The 16,668-nt window shown below is 39.3% G+C and overlaps 1 protein-coding gene and 1 long non-coding RNA gene across 4 annotated transcripts in view; one reads left to right on the top strand and one right to left on the bottom strand.

The window, feature by feature from the left end:
- Nucleotides 1-16,668, bottom strand: part of frmpd3 (FERM and PDZ domain containing 3) — a 79,278-nt gene that overhangs the window by 35,781 nt on the left and 26,829 nt on the right. For all 3 annotated transcript variants that reach the window (XM_019272540.2, XM_019272543.2, XM_019272541.2), the window contains exon 2: nucleotides 5,367-5,470. The gene's annotated coding sequence lies outside the window, so the exon portion shown is untranslated. The remainder of the gene's footprint in view (nucleotides 1-5,366; nucleotides 5,471-16,668) is intronic.
- Nucleotides 1-16,668, top strand: part of LOC109141599 (uncharacterized) — an 81,068-nt gene that overhangs the window by 38,261 nt on the left and 26,139 nt on the right. The gene's annotated exons all lie outside the window — the stretch shown is intronic.

The raw sequence follows: 16,668 nt of genomic DNA, 5'->3' as shown, positions 1-16,668 counted from the left end.
AAAAACTGACCATTGGTGGTCTAACAGTGAATAAGAAAATGCTAAATTTGTGGAGTGTATTAAAAGAGAAATCTCCCTTCACTTCCTTCAAAGTATGAAAACTTGCTGCCTATTCCTTTAAACAGACTTTACTCACTCTCACATGTTGACCACTGTTTACAGCCGTCTAATGTGTGTTTTTTGATTATTCGTAGGTTTAGAGGTTTATACTTTGGAAGGTATCGTGTGACCCAAGCAATGCGAAATTGCAGAGACAACAGAGAACATAATATACTTAGGATGACCCAGAATTGATGAAAAATGAATTTGATCTCCACGCAATTTTTGAGGAATTATATGTGAAATAAGTTGAGGCAGCACTTTCCTTGTTATTTCTCATAAAATCTTAAGAATCAGACAATCTGGCTTAAATGACAGCGTTAAGGGGCTGCTGAGAATATAATCGCTGTTGGCTGCTACTTAATTATGTTTTCCCATTTCTCAAAACGACCTTATAAAAGGAGATTTTGATAGATCTTTCAGGGACGCAACATACTAAATTTGAGTTAGTGGTGAAACCATTTAGGGGTTTAAAGATTGTTTTTACTGTTATGCTCCAAGTGGGACAAAATTATCAAAATATTTTAGCAAATGTTTTATTAATTCAACATTAATATCTGATGATACTTTGTATTATTGTTGCATTATTAGTGTGAGTGGACTAGTTAGAATATTACATCAGTAACCAAAGAACCAAAGAAATGTACGTAAATAGACAAATACAATACATATTGATGTTATGCTCGACAGATAGTATTATTTTAGCCTTCAATTTGGCAGGATGTACAACAAAAAAAGTCTGTATTCTTTTATTCTGACCAACCAAGTCCTCTGCAGAGCTATATTTCACTTGTCAAACTCCATTTTTGCTAATTCATTACATTCCATTACTGCTATTCCTTTAAGACTTTTACGTGTATTTCGGTGTCTTTAGTAGGAAAAGTGGATGTCAAGATGAAACTCTCAGAATACATAATGACTTCATTAGTGGTCCTTCTCTGTGATTAATTGGAGTGCTGTGTCACCCAGTGTGACAGAGACACTCATTGCCAGACAGTGTTGTGACAGGAGACGAGCACTATGTTGATGATTCTGGAGATAATCACACTCTCTCATGTACACTTGTACGACACACACGCACGCACACACACACACACAAGTAAGCAGCATCGTCACACACATCCTGTCTCATCTAAGCATGAAGCCCCTGCTGAGATCAAAAGACTTGGCCTAGATTCAGTCAGACCTTTAAAAAAAAGCACAATCTACCTGGGATTGTGATTGCAATTTTCACCGTTGCGCAAGCGGTGATTAACAGCAACAGTCTCTTCTCCAATATTTACCGCCCTTGTTGATATCAACATGTTGGCACAACCTCAGCAGTGTTTGCGCCCCAAAGAAGCTGGCATCTTTCTTTCTGAACAGGAGAAGAAAGATGACTGAAGGGGCCTCAGAGCCTCTCTGCTCAGGGGGGCAGAGATAAGAAAATCTACTGCGTTTGATGGCTGCTGTAAGCTCACCATCACAGAACATTCATCTAAGGAGCAAGAGTTTTATCCACTGTATACAGAAAACTGATGCGGAGAGAGAGAGAGAGAGAGGCGAAGAGATGGAGTAGCTGAAGAAAGCATGAGTAAATGTTGAATGCGGGAGATGCACTTAGAGGGTCAGGATGAAGAGGCAAGGGTCACAATGTCTCGAAAAAAGGAATCTATCAGAGGCTGACGGATCAGTCTGCTGGTTTTGAACTGGTAAATGCTCCTGTCTAGGATATCCAGGCCGGCCTTTGATGCATTTGTCTGGTTGATGTTGGACCTACACCTTTGGACAGGGTGTCTGGGGTCCAGACAACAGGAGAAATTAATCTTCCTCTGCAGCAGAACTCTGCTGATCGGATAGATCAGATGATATCCACATTATTAAAGTCAAACTGTTATTTAATCAGTTTGATCAATGCAACTAAAGAATCAGGTCACCGCCAGAATTGGTAACAGAGCAAAAAACAGTCAAGGAGACCTATTAACTGCAGGCAAATGATGTTTGTGATTCAAACTAATGTAAAGATAATTTTGGGCTTTTCAAGCTTTATTTGACAGAGATGGCTGAAGATTGACTGGAAAGTGAGAAAGTGAGTCCAGATAGCAAAGGGCCACAAGTTGGATTCAAACCCTGGGCAACTGCAAACACTGAGCCTTCATACATGGGCGACACACTCTACCAACTGAGCTAACCAGTACCCTGTGTGACTCAATGTTAAACGGCAGCTATACTTTATGCATGTATCTTTGATTAAAACCTTGGAAAGATTTGATACATCCACTGAGCAGGTCTCTAACTTGCCTTTGAGCAGTTCAAAAGGTTCAATGGCTCCATGAGGTCCAGGTTGGCATCTGGTAGCCTCTTAAGTCTTGCAGATAAATCCCACGTTTACTCCAGGATTAGAATTTAGTAGTCCAGTAAGAGTCTATTAAAATCCATCTTAGCTACATTTGCATATTATTAGGTGTATGTGAAGCGTTTCTGATGATAAAACAGTGGCTTATCTGCGTCCCAGACTTAATCACCACAATGATCTGTTCCTCGAAGCTATTCTTTTTCACTAGTATGTGTTCACATACATTCAGACATCATTAGGAGCTTGGGCAACAGCAAAAAGCAAAAACATCACTATGCATGCCACATATTGAGACGTGGGTGAAAAACAAACTCCCCTCTTCCTGCTTGTGATAGCAACAGCTTCCATATGCTTGAGTAGCTGTTTGTTTTCCCTTCCTGACAGATCACAGAGGATTTTTATTTTATTTTATCTGCATCTATGTTGTCTTTCCTTGGCACACCGGGTCCTCTGTGGCCTTTTACACAGCACAGTTTGTTCAGATCTCTGTAAAGTGGTGAGGGAAGCTGCCCTCTCTCCTCCAGAAGTAGTACTGGATATTATAGATATTTAGGAGTGCTGCTTCCTCTGTGGGATGCAACAATGCACAGCTGTGAGGCTAAAGGAAAAAATCTGTTTGTCTGTCTTTCACTGTAGTCCAGGTTGAAATATCTCAATAATAATCAGATGGAATACCATGAAATTTCATGCAGACCTTCATGTTTGCTCGTCAATTAACCCTCCATCTCCAGCTTCATTCTCCTCTGCTTATCCGAGGTCTGGTTGCAGTGGCAGCAGGTTTAGCAGGCCACTTTCCAGCTCCCCCTAGGGGATCCCGAGGCGTTGCCAGGCTAGATGGGCTATATAGTCTCTCCAGCAGATTCTGGGTCTACCCCAGGGTCTCCTCCCAGGTTAACGTACCTGGAACACCTCCAAAGGGAGGCACCCAGGGGGCAATGTAATCAGATGCCTGAACAACCACAGCTTTTGACGCGTAGGAGCAGTGGCTCTACTCCAAGCTGTGCCTGAGCCTGGATGTCCGAGCTTCTTACCCTATCTCTAAGGCTGAACCCAACCACCCGGGCGGTGGAAGCTCCTTTCGGCCGCTTGTATCCACAATCTCATTCTTTTGGTCACTACACAAAGCTCATGACCCTATTTGAGGGTTGGAACGGAGATGGACTGGAAAATCCACAAACAACTCATATACTTTACCAAATCATCGGTCCATCTCACGCTCCATTTTCCCATCACTTGTGAACAAGACTCCGAGATACTTGAACTCCTTCTCTTGAGGCAGCAATTTGCTCCCAACCTGGAGGGAGCATTCCACCATGGCCTCAGACTTTGAGTTGCTGAACCATATTAAGATTTGTGCAAAAAGTCTCGACAACAAAGATTGTCATTAAAGTCCATGCAGATGTTCACGTCCACCTCATGATGAATTCTAATAACTTTGAAGATCCCCTGACTTTTTAAATTTCACTTTATTCAATACTTTGGTTTGTGACCAAATACAAAACACTGTCCACAGACCTGCTCGCATGACTGTAGACTCTTGTCCTGCTGTGAGATAATTACAAGATTTTGCTGCTTCGGCTCCACCAAAACACTACAGCCCATGTGGAAAGTAGGCTATATTTAACTTAGTGGTGATAAAATGAATGGTGTGATTTTGTACACATCATTCCAGCCATGTTACACTGTGAATGAGAATGTTTTTTTTGCTTGTTTGTTTTCGACAGGTCCTGATTTACAATCCTAACATCTCCCAAAGATGTTGTTTATATCAGTTTAGCGTGCTACCCACACTTGGCTGAAATAGAAGACACAAAACAGGCTTTTTGATTTTAGTTTTGCTTGATACTCACCCGTGTTAATTTGATGAAAAGCAGGTGATAAAATATGTGGCAGCAATTCAGCATAGAGAAGGTCCTAACAAGCACAAGTGGTCACCTCTCTGAGGCAATAAGTGGGCACATGAGTTGATTATAATCCCAAAGCACTGTGGGGATAAACAACATGCTTTTGATGTCTGTAAACATTGTGTTTCATATGTTAATTAAGGAAAGCTTCCAACTGTTTTTTACAAAATACAGTGTTAAGTACAATGATCTGAATTTAAACAATGAAGAAAGCATGCTAATAATTATAACAGTATATTCATTTCATACATTACATTTCTTATGACTGCAGCAAATTTGAGTGTTATATTGACTGCAGTCATTTACTCTGCAGAATTCAACACCCTCACACACATCCTGTTATGGCAATAGCCACTGGCTGCTGTACCTGGCTACAACAGAGAACCCACGACTCTGCATCAGCTCTCTGCTCATTGGCATGGAATCAATGCAGAATTGCAGATGTGAGCAAAAGCTGCAGAGGACACACACACACACACAGACACACACACACATAGACACACACACACAAACCACTGCTATGTGCACGATCACCTTCACTGCGATATCATGACACATGAAGCTTCCCACCAAGGCAAAGCTCACAACCTTTAACAGGATAAAACATGTATTTCTTGGGACAGACAGAGAGACTGAGAAGGTTAGAGGGTAAAGCGCTGGGAATAATTGTGCGTGACTCTCTTAAATAGCCTATTACAGCAGATGTTCAGTCAGCAAGAAAGAGGTTATGCATTTAAGCAAAAGTTAACTATAGCTTTTGCCTATTGCTCACATTGATGAAGGATTTACCATTTAATCCTTGTAAGATTAGGTTTCATATCCTTTTGTTAGATCAGGCTGAAAGGGAAGGAGTTTGAAGATCTTTTATGCCACACATGATTCATGTTCTGCCTCATAGTCCCTTTAGCTTTAAATTTGGGTTTAGCTTTTCTACTATATAACCACTCTCACAGTGTGATATGAGACCTTTTAGAACCCAGCGTACTGCTTTGGTTCATAAGAAAATGGACGGCAGGAAGGGTACTTACGATCTTTGAAGGATGACTGGTGTACAGGAGGTTCTTTTTTTAAGCAGGGCTCTCCCCCAAACACTCACACACAGACACGGACGTCTGGTCGGTGGCGTGTGCTCCTGTTGAGAGACACAAAAGCACAACAAACTTTAATGCTTACCCGCTAGAGCTGATGCTGAGTCTCTCTGTGGATACATACAATGGCCTCGTGTGACAGATAAAAAAAGAAAATCAAATATATATATCAAAGATATATAGAATGTGCTTTGAAAAACAGATTTATATGTAAAACAGTAATTATATATATATATATATATATGGGGGAGCGAAATGGGCACACAGGTGTAATCTGACTATGATTAATGTTGAACTCCATCAGCTACAGAAGGAACCAGTATTTTCAGTAGTTTCATTGCTCATTTCGTCCATGTGCGGAAGAACTGAACATGATTTAATTTGCTACTCTGTGCAGCAGCAGCACCACCACCAAGTTACTGCTGGCGAAGTAGAAATGGTTTTAAAATAGAACAGAAATCTGTAATATTTAAATATTTTTTTTATTTCACATATGCAAAAGTCAGCTGTCCTGCTGAAATTATGACACACAGGTTGATGTTTGTGGCGCTTCTCTTCATAAACTGGCACCTTGATACCACCTTGTTTCACGCCCTTTTAATTTGAGTGCTAATAACATGAAAACCCAGTGTTGTAGTTTATAGTTTACTAAAACTTTAAAATGTAAGTGATGTTTGAATGAAGTCTGATCTGTGTGAAGTGACAGCACATTATATATGTGGCTGAATGGCTGTAGGCTGTAATGATGGCTCTCCTTTTCTTTTTATGCCTTTTTAATGTATAAGATTGCTCTAATTAGAAAAGAAATCACAAGCACACTGACTAATAAGGGTGCTGACCCTTACTTTAACATCTCACTTACTGTTTATCAGGCTGTTTGCATACTTTCATGGTTCAAAGTAATTTACTCTCACTCTACTCCCTCCTATCTTATTAGATGACATGAAAAACCCTGACCTGTCTGCTTGACCCCTGAAATGTTCACAAAGATTTTTTTCTCTGCAGGAACAGATTGGTGTCAGGACATCAATGCATAACATTATTACACAGGTGACTTTGACTCAACTGAATATATACCCAATCAACTGAATTAATAACCTCAATAACCAGACTAAGAAGTAATGATTGAACTTCCTGCTCCTCATTAACCCGACCCGTAAACCCTGTGAAACATTGTGCATCTGTTCTATAAATCCAATGATCAACACTGATCGTGATATTGTCAGTACCTCGGTTTAGCACTGAAATACTTTACCAAATAATGCCTCTTTTGTTGCATTGTTTACTTCCACGTTTATTAGTTTGCAGTCTTCTTCCTCAACAAGTGGAATAATCTAAAACCATTGGCATCGCTCCATAGTACTGTTAGTGGCCATCACTCCACAGGGTATCTTTAAATGTTGCTTTTCTTCATAAAGTAATGTTTAACTCCTGAAATATAAATATTTCAGCCCTGTGATGAACTGGCGACTTGTCCAGGGTGTACCCCGCCTCTGACCCAATGTTTTCTGTGATAGGCTCCAGCTCCTTGTGACCCTAATCAGAATAAGCGGTTGCACAAGTTCAGATTCTTGCCAGTGTAATTTAAGTCTTGGTATCCTATTTTCCTAGTCTGTGTGGCCCTGTTCATTTACATGAGTAGGAGTAAGCTAATAAGTTAGTCTGCCGTGTGTGGGTCTTCCTCCTATCTCCTTTCAGGCTGTGGTTTCAGCCGGGCGGTAACAGTGTCCTTTGAGGTTGAAACGTCTTGTTTCTTTATACCTAAGATGAGAGCTGGTGTCCATGGTGACTAAAACATTATGTTCCTGCGCTGGTGGTAATTCGTGCTATGACAGTAATGATGAACATGAACAATGACTGCTTGACGACTGAGATGCAGATATTTCTCATTGTGTGCATGTGTTTTGATTATACTGTCTTGTTTGGGTTTTCACTCTCAGTTCGTTCTCATCGTCAGGTCTTCATGTGCTGTTTTGTGCATACAAATGAACTCCAATGATCTAAAATATAGGGCTCATGATATGATATTTAACTAACTAATAACACTCCAATCACTGAATCATGCTCGAATTTAATATTTCATCACACTTTTCTAAAGACAGGCAGACTGAAATACTCTGCTCATGTCGAGCGCAGTGTTCCAGTTTTAATGGGATGAAAAACATCCACATTCATTACATAATTGCACAAATGATACGTTTCAAAGACAGACTGCCTGCAGCTTTGATCACAGGAGGCAGAAAGAGATTAAGACTCTCTGAAACCTGGAAAAGTCATACATAACGGTCTCCCACTGCTTCTTACAACTGACCCAGGAGGATTTTTTTTACACGTCGAATGTAGAAACCAAGATAAGAATCAGACCTGACATGAAAGTAGGAGTATATTAATTAGCACCAACAAGGCCCAGTATTGCACCCTGTGATAGTGAGTAAACGTTTAATTAGCTTGCACAAAACAGAGAATGGCTGCTCACACCATAGTGCTGTATTAGACAGTAACTGCTACGGACACCAGAGCAGATCTGTTTGTCCAGAGGCACTGAGGCTTTTTTTAGCTTCAAGTGTCAAGAGAGCACTTACACAACACAGAGCTGGACAAAACAGCGGAAAGAATACGTGGAAATGGTGTACACCACAGATTCACAGATTTGCGGAAATTTGAATACACTCTCGACCTCTCACTATTCACGTATGCAGACTGAGGCGCATTCACTAATCCAGACAGATACTGATCCAGGCAGAGACCAGCAGATAGAGAGAGAAAGTGAAAGTTGCATAAGCCCATTTATTACATTTTTTAAAGAATAGTTTTAAAGTCTTGAAAAGTATGGATAAGGTACATTTAAATTTTGATCCACAGAACATTCAAAGCTGCAACGCTGAGCCAGAATGCATGAGGCTTCATTGCATCATATAGAAATTATTTTAAGTTCCTTATTAACCATGACATGGCTATATATATATTTTCTTTTTTTTTATTTGTCAGTGCTTGTTATAATATCATCATCAATATTTTTACCTCTAGTCTCACATGCATGAGTCATTCAGTTGCATCATGAGTAGCATCACTGGTGATGTCTAAAATTGTGAAAACAAGTCTATAAAATTGTATTTGCCGGAGGTTATAGTTCATTCTTTAAATAAAACAGGCAATCAATTGTATCTGAAGACCTTCACTTATAATTACACTGCAAATGTTTGAGTCAGTGGCCATTTCCTATCACATGTACTATTGACACCACTGCATCTCTCGAGCATACAGTAAGTAATTACTAAAACAATCACCTCTTCTAGGGGTCGTGGCATATGTAGCATGATACATGAGAGCTGTCAACAACATTAGAAATGGTTTTGACATTTTCAATTTAGGGTTAAGATCTGGGAGGGATGTCTGCTGCTCTCACTGGAGTGAAGTCGCAGTGAGGATTAGGAAAGTGGCTTCCTGCATTAGCAGTATTGAATATGTATCCAATAAATTTTGAATGCTAAAGAAATCTACTTTTTTTATGAAAGGGAGGATATTTTACAGAGGTTTAGATCATGCAAATCACAATGATTACTTAATCATAATTAAAAATGAGTTGTAATTAAATGCCTTTGTATTCATGCAAGAGTCCCTATATTATTAGCATGTTGGCATACTCCACACAATCTCCAAAGCCACAGATGTTTCAGCTTCATTATTTGGTCCTCTCCTTCAATTACCCTGACAGATTTCTTTGTCGGTGGGATGTTTTTGTCTTCTGGGATGACGTTTGCTCAAGTCAAGTGAATTGTAGTTTAATTTCGGGTTCAGCCAACTAATTATTTATTGTCTTGCCAGGTTAGCTGGAGCCAGAGCCTGATAACCAGGTCATTTTACCACCTGGTGCCATGAATTAATCAATATCACAATGTTTAGAGGGCTTCATACCTTTCTGCCTATTCATTTTATCCCTCTTTTACAATTCTTTACAATTTTTTCTACTCAAGTAAATGTTGCTTATTTCTATCCTTTGTTTTCACCTCCCTTTCCTATAAATCTCATCTCCTTCTGTGCTCCATCCATCATCTCACTGGTACATTCGGTAAACAAAGCCTGACCCTTTGTCCATTTAATCCAGACTGTTCTCTTATTGAACCTTCTCTGCATTCTTCAACCTCTCAGCTCCTCCCTCTCCCTGGCCACACATTGTAATGCCTCTTATTTGTCCTTTGCAAACAGTATCTGTCTGCAACTTCCCTTCTCTGCCTGCCTTCTCCTTCACACCTCTCCACTAAGGGTATTTCTGTGGCCAGACCAAACACAGCCTGGACTGTGCGCTCTTCCAGAAGCTCGATCATATCATACATGTCATACATATCAAGATCAATTAGGGTGTGGGCAGTTGTTTAAAAATGTAAAAAACCAAAGCCGACAGCTCACTGCTATCTTTGAAAATTTTCATCTTCTTGTCATATTTAATTAATGCGTACCATATTGTACACAACATCTATATATCAACACTGCACCCACAAGGCTGGCACCTGCTGTGTTTCTATGGTAACATCATGATATGTCTTCTGGCAGGTACAATTAGCTATCATCAGTAATTAGAGCTCATTAGCTCATGGGTTTGAACCTCATTTTTTAACCAAAAAGAGGAATATAAGGGGAAAGGAAAGTCATTTATTTGAATGAGGGCTGATATTGTACTAAAGAGTGTGGTGGAGAAATTGCTGAAGTCAAAGGTCAATGGTGAGGTCAGGAAGGAAGAAAGTGTTCAGGAGCCTCTGATGCTGTATTATTTATTGACATTTGGCCAAGGAGAATTAGAGACACTCTCAAAGTTCATCAGAAGTGCCTGAGTCGGTCTCACATTCTGCCCAACTCATCCTAGTGGATAGACTTTAACACCACAAATACTGCACGCCCCAGAATTAGCCAAAGAGAATGTATTTATTCATGCAGGTGTTATTGTCAGCATATTCTAGTCTGGAGACACAGATGTTTGTTTACGCAGATTGGACCGTCAACAGCCAGCTATCTATTATGTCTAGGAAGGCAGCAATAGGTCTCTTCGACCCTGGCCACCACAGTGTTGAGATAGACTGGCACCTACTGTTCTCAACCAAAGCCAAACAACTAATACGTGACCTTGTGTAACTTAAGGACAGAAAATTCCATAACAAACAGTCTCTGGTTTACAATTTCAGCATATTGTGTCCAGCAGTGACTCAGAACAATGGACAGCAACTCAGGTGGTTGATGTGGTGGAAATGTTATTTGTTTCAATATGCAAACGCTTTTCAGAACTCACTGTGACACGCTTGTTTAACAAGGACATGCCATCACTCACGCCAGGACAATTACTGTACATGTCACAATACATATGTGGAACACATCACATATCTGTGAGCTGAGAGGAGTACAATTAGTACAATTATTAAAGCTAGTTAAATCATCTAGAAGCATGTGACACATTTTAACACAACATGATATTATTTTCAATAGTTGATCATATTTTTTAGGATAGAATAAAACCTATTTCCCAAAATCTGTCATGAAATGTCAACATTTATGTAAATCAAGGAGAACAGTTAATAATTACACTTGATAACCATATTTCATGTCTGCTGATCAATGTCAGACATGGGGCACACTTGCCTACCTGGCAGTGCATGAATATGAACATAATGGTTAGACCAGAAGTGTGAAAGTGACAGACACACTAAATCACTATGTTCAGCAGCTGTCTGGTGGAGATGTTTCAGCACCATGGACAGGTCAAGCAGGACTCTGGTATTTCAGTGTGGACTCATCTTTAAAGGTCCAGTGTGTCAGATTGTATTTACAGAATATGCTAGAAATAAAATATAATGCACATTACACACACAACTTTGTTTTCAATCACCTGAAAATTAGAATAATTGTGTTATTGTTACTGTAGACCAAGCACAGTATTTATATCTAACATGTTTGCTCATGTTCGCATGGCCACCATAGTTTCTCTTCATGCTACAAAGAAGACGGTAAAATAAATGGCTTGCCACTGAATCATACTCACTACTTCATTAAGCTGCAGTTAGAAAGTAAGATAATGCGAGTGCAACTTAAAGATGCACAATCACCCAAAAAACAAGCATGCTCACTATCCTAGAAGTGTTTCACCACCTAGACATCTATAGCCAAAATTAAGTATAACGTTTGAGTGTTCCTTTACCTTTTAAGACATGCAAGTCATTAGTTGTCACCAGATCCCCCTGCTGCTGAAACTAGCCCCTCTGGAATCAGGAATGGATCAGTAAATAATCAAAGCTTTAATCCTCATTACTGGTTTATTTTCTTGGTGCCAGACTGAAAAGAGAGCCCACTTTATTTCCGCTAATTGTCATATACTTGAAAGAATTTCAAGCTACCATGCAGCCTGCTTTCCGTCAGAAGTGCATTACCTACTCTTCCTCCTCTGCATCCCCGGTGTACTTTCTTCAATTGTCATTCACTGCGTGCACTCACTAATGGAAGCTTTAAAAGGACTATTAAGGAGGAAAATTATGGTTAAACAATTCAGATATATTTAACAAACCTCTTAGCCATTTCATTTTCTGCATTAGGAGTGTGATTCAGTGGAGGGAGGCTGAGGTAAGGTGTCAGCTAAAAGCCCATAATGAAGCGCACTGTTTGTCATGCGGGAAGATAAGTCCTGTAATTGCACAGGGTCCTGTATTGTCAATATGCATCCTATTGCCTTCAAAGGCTGTGTAGTTAAGTGCAGGTGCTTTGCCTTTTTCTTAGGCTAGATAACACATGGCTGTTGGATGCATATGAACAGGAAAAAAAAGTAAAAGCTGTTTGAATTTAGATGTCCAAAATAAACCTGCTGAAGTGTCCAGACTTAGTGATATCTCACTAGTCCAGCTGTTTTTCAGTCGTAAGTGGTTTCAGTCTAATACACTCTGAGTTTCTACTGTATGTGTTTGCTCGTGCACACCTGCACACTCATTTATATAACATTAAAGTATACCCTTGTTTTTTTTATTGTTTTTTATTGGACTATGATTGATAATGTGCACTGAACAATTAGCTAACATTTCTCATTGTGAACAAGTAATGAGAAACAATACGCACACAGCTCAACTACAGTGTATACCAATGGTACTTGAGATATTTCTTTAGAAAGGGATTCATTTGTTAGACAGAGTGGAGATTTGTGGTTGGATTATTTTCCTGGTTAATTGGTTTCCATGGTTTATTTTTTGATTAGGCTGTAAAATTGGGATATTATTTAGAAGCAGTGGATTGTGGATTAAATAAATGGAGGGACTTTAGTGAGTCTTTCTTCTTCTAAGATTTAAATGGGCAGAGAAGACAGCAGAGTTATCTTGACTTTTATTCACTAGTATGGATCAAGCTCCAAAAACACTAGATCCTACAACCCAAACTCTTTTTGTAAGACCTCTTAAATACCCACTTCTTATAAACCCTCGCTCCTCCAGTTTGTAACTCAGGTTTCCATAACTCTAAAGACATAATCACAGTTACTTTTTTAGACTTTGGAAAGCTCCTCCAGAGCTACAACTACAAGCTGAGTAGTACTTCCATGAGACTCATGTAAAATCGGTGGAGTGCTCTTATGTTTTGGACCTCTTAGCACACGTCAAGTCGGTGGATTCTAATCATTTTTGGGCTGTGCAATGCATGATGGATACACTGCAGCATGTTACAGACTTTATGTTGATGTATTTCTATTTGCATTAAACACAACTTAACTTTCCATGATACTGTTTGTCAAATGAAGGTGACTTTTCCATAAATGATGTAAACAGTTTGTGATCATTCACAGTAGTAAAAATAGAAAAAACATACATCAAAATTATTTATATGCTAGAAATTGGTTGATTCTTTTTGCGATTAGATTTAGATTAAAAAAACGAGTCAACAGCTTTGCTAACTTCCAAACATCAAGCAGATGCAACAAGACATAGCAGCCCGCTAATATTACTTACTAGTCCAACAGCAAGAAGCCCAGCTTGGTGTCTGTCTTTCAGACTTTTATTTCATGAAGCTCTCATCTTTTCTCTTCTTAGCTTTGTCTGTCAACATCCTTGTCGCCTCTGGCTTATGTCCATAGAGGCTGCTGAGGCTGGTTACATTGCGTGCTTACCCAGCTCTTGGTTCTGGCATGACACCGGCTTCCCCATCTGTATTCCTGTATTGCCCCGGGGGCTGAAAAACCTCTTTGTGTTGTTCCAAAATGCAACTAACTAACATTCCTCTGGTGCTCTGAGCTCACAGTTGGGGCAGCCTGGCTAACACCTAAGCTAACATCAACAACGTTAGTTCACAGCAGTTTACTGTCCATCAGGAAACTCAGAGGACTATAGGGGAAACCAGAAAATATTTTCTGCATAAAATATGATGCAGTTTCACAAAACCAGCTCCAGGTGGCAATGACAGAGACATCGTTCACTTCATGACATGTCCTGGTAGCATTAAATTCAAAATTTTGTCTCTCCCTTCTGGCAGTGAGGATAAATACTGTTGAAGTGTGCTCAGACTTATATTTTTTACATCTTACAGTTTTCCGCCTTGCTTCTCCTCCACCATTTTTAGTTGGTTGGTTGGTTGGACAACTGGTACGCTAGCAGAGGAATGTTGCACAAGCGAAATTTACCTAAATGCGATAAGCTTCGGTAAGTAACTCTAATAAATAAATGTGTGTAGTAAATGTAGTGTAGTAAATAAGTACAATATTACCTACTAATTGTAATGGAGTCCAAGTGTAAAGTAACTCGAGGAAGGAAACTACTGCTGAGTAATCTACAGATTTTTGTTGGGTCAAAAAAATAAAAAATACAAATAGTCATGCAACAAATATTTGGTATTTGTTTTAAATTCAAACAACGTAGTTGAAAAGAATTTTCCAGACAAAAATTTCAATATCCAGAGCATAACCCTTCAGCTTTTTTGCTGTGTTGGATTTAGACACCATAAAGCACAACAAAAAACTCTCAATCCACAGGCCTGCAGGGGGCATTTCCAAATGAATTATTAAGTCTTTATTTTATTTCTTAAAATCCTCATTTTGTGGGGATCTACAAAGCTGTTGTTGGTCGTTCGATTTCACAACCCTGACAGAAAAACAACAAGATATGTAAAACATGTCATCTGCTTTCCTGTGTAAATTGTTTGATTGGATCTAGATTCTTTGTTGGCTTGATCACAACTACACTCCTTGGGTCCATATTACAATGATGACTGAGCAAAAACTAAAAGCTTCGTCACCAAGATAATCGTCGACAAGATGAGGATGCTCATAGTCATTCGGCTTTTTGATACGCATTCGGTTTGGCATGGCCAATGGTTCGAGGGTTCATTTGAGATTTCTGTATCTCTCAGGTGTCAGAGGAGAGGAGGAGGAAGAGGGAGAGGGGCGCCCTAATTGCTCTGGCCTTTGACTAACTTTTTGAAGTCTCTGTGCTACTGCAGTGTCATAATAATGTATGGACGCGGACATTTTCTCGTGTTATTATAAAGTTAGTTGCACCATTGACCCGGCTCAAGCTAAACATTATCCTGGAATTTGGATAATTCCAAAGCAAGCGAGTATCAGTGTCCCAAGACAGCAGCAATTTTCCTATCTATGAGATGTGCAAAGAATTAGAAATTGGTAATGATCCAACAGCCTCCTAGCACCCCCACAGACGCTCTCTGATTATTCTGAGAAAAACTAGAATAATTACCTGCCCACCTTCATATTCATGTTTCTCCTTTAGGCCCTGTTTTTTTTGTATTCATTAGGTATCATGTATGATTGTCCTGAGGTGTAAACAATCAGCTGCAAAGTAAATCATTACAATGAGCCTAGTAAGATCTGTGCAACTGGGGAAAAATCAGTATAGCTTCTGTAGGTTACTGGTGATTATTTAAGTAATTCCTAAGTATAAGGTATTCAAAAGGCTAATGGTGAGAAGAGATAATACCTGAGTGGCTGTAATTTTCAGAATGGCTTATAAATGAGGCTCCTGTGGACATCATTTGATTTGTCCTGGTGGAAAATAAAATTTAAAAAGTACATAAATACTGTTCATACAAACTTTGCCGCTGAGTACATTTTTTTTTTACTAAACTGGGTAATTACAGTGGGATCAAACTAAAACTTTTTATTGTTTTTTTTTTTGTTTTGTTTTTTTTACCATATTCAGTTCTAATGTTAGTGAGTTGGGCCAGTTTAACATAACTGACTGCTGACACTTCTAACATGATCAAGCTGTAGACAATGATGATATAGTATCACTTAATAAAGTACATAAGTGCAATTCTTTAAAACATAACAACAGAGCAACACAAGATAAACACAACTATAACATGAATTTGATGAGAGTGGTAAGAGGGAACCAAAACACTTAAGTTGCATGACATAAACCAAAACAATCGGCTTAAAGATGCTAAAATGCTCTGTAAAGCTGAGAGGGTTATGTAATAATTCTCTGTCTGTTATCACTATGTGCACCTTTCACATTACATGTAATAATGATTGATGTTACAATACAAATATTGATTAGCTTTAACTTTTACAGACACACATAATGTACAAAGCACTTCACAAGACCATAAACTCTTAGAAACTCATGGCCAGCAAGCATGATTGCCTATAACAGTCTGTATTATGATAATGTTGTGTATATGTTTATAATGGTATTATGATATGAATCTCACATTTCTTTTATTTAAAATCAAACAGTCTTGACATGCGCAGACTCTAATTGCCGCACTGTATTGTACACTGTCATGCTGAAAAAACAAATTAAAATGCAGTGACAGCAGCTGCTTTTGTTCTCCTCATTACGTTACTTTTACTTGATATGTTTCATACTCCTGACACAGTAGGCTCCCCCAGAGAGCACTGTTCTACTGTGTGCATATTCACAAATGAGTCCACTCTGTCCCTTCCATCCTTTCATGGACCTGTCAACCTCTCACTCCCAGTGAGCAAAAACTGGCTGCAGAGAACAACCCCTGGGGACTAAACCATCTTAATGCAAGTATTCCTTTTTCCAGTGTGAGCATGCCACACAGAGGCCACAGTGAGAAAAGGCCATCCCGCAGCTTTCCATTAAAAGCTTAACCGGGTTAGAAAACTAGCAAGAACATCTAACAGCGACGTGATCAAAGACAGAACACACAAATCAATGTGTACTGTACATGTGTGAGCATACACATGTTATATAAATGAGTGTGCAGGTGTGCACGAGCAAACACATACAGTAGAAACTCAGAG

Source organism: Larimichthys crocea, chromosome I (genome assembly GCF_000972845.2).
Source record: "Larimichthys crocea isolate SSNF chromosome I, L_crocea_2.0, whole genome shotgun sequence".
NCBI lineage: Eukaryota > Metazoa > Chordata > Actinopteri > Sciaenidae > Larimichthys > Larimichthys crocea.
Note: the sequence above shows the minus strand (reverse complement) of the source record. Positions and strands in the feature narration are given on the sequence as shown.